This window comes from Penaeus monodon, chromosome 25 (assembly GCF_015228065.2).
Source record: "Penaeus monodon isolate SGIC_2016 chromosome 25, NSTDA_Pmon_1, whole genome shotgun sequence".
NCBI lineage: Eukaryota > Metazoa > Arthropoda > Malacostraca > Decapoda > Penaeidae > Penaeus > Penaeus monodon.
In genome coordinates, this window is record NC_051410.1 from 39731438 (window position 1) to 39732324 (window position 887).

Genomic DNA, 887 nt, shown 5'->3' on the forward strand with positions numbered 1-887 from the left:
TCAAATGCAAGGTTGATTACGCTCACTTCAAGTGGCCATGGTGTGAGTAATGCCTTTGCTGTTCGTGTTATTACCTGCATGTGCTCGTCCATTTGATTTTTGTCTGTGAACACTGCCACTCCATAATAAGCCGTAGGTATGTCTTTTTCCTCAACGTAACGTAAAATCAATGCCGAGGTTCTGGGCCCAGTCTGAGACGCTCGCCAGTTGTTCCCGTGAGTTTCCTTATGATGTTTATGATTATTTCTATGCGGCGTTTTCAATACCTTTCCACTAGTTTCGAGTTTCTATTTCGAGATAGTTTACACGAGGGGTCGGTTCCTTATTACATTGTGTTGAAGTTGGATAAAGGAAGGTAGTTGCTTTTGCAGAGGGAATCTTTAGATGCAACCTTTAAAGTAGATATTGGGTTATAAATCATGTGTGCTTAAGATCGTGACCACCACAGTAAAAACATATGTATAAAAAAAAAAAAAATCGGAAGTCATTACTAGTCAAGACACTGAGGAGAGCGTCGATTTCTATAGAAATCCACTTTTTCGTCGACGCTGGTCTAATTTAGTCGAATATGCAATACCTTTGCAATTATTCCCTCGAGGATTTTGCACGGATTCGCGAATTTTGTAATCGGGCAATATTAATTTCTCTGACTGCGTCGTTGTTATTTTAGCACTCAGATCTGCAAGAGATAATCAAGAGTAGGATGGGCTGCCATGCATATGCCCTTTGTTTAGTTTAATTTTGTATAAGTATTTAGTTCGCCCAATACGACATTTATTACGTAAAAGTAAAGGATGGAAAATATACCGCGTAGATATATGACACGTGATGGAAATTAGTGATAATTAATGTGGTTACGGTCATGAATACTAGCTAATTCCAATGTT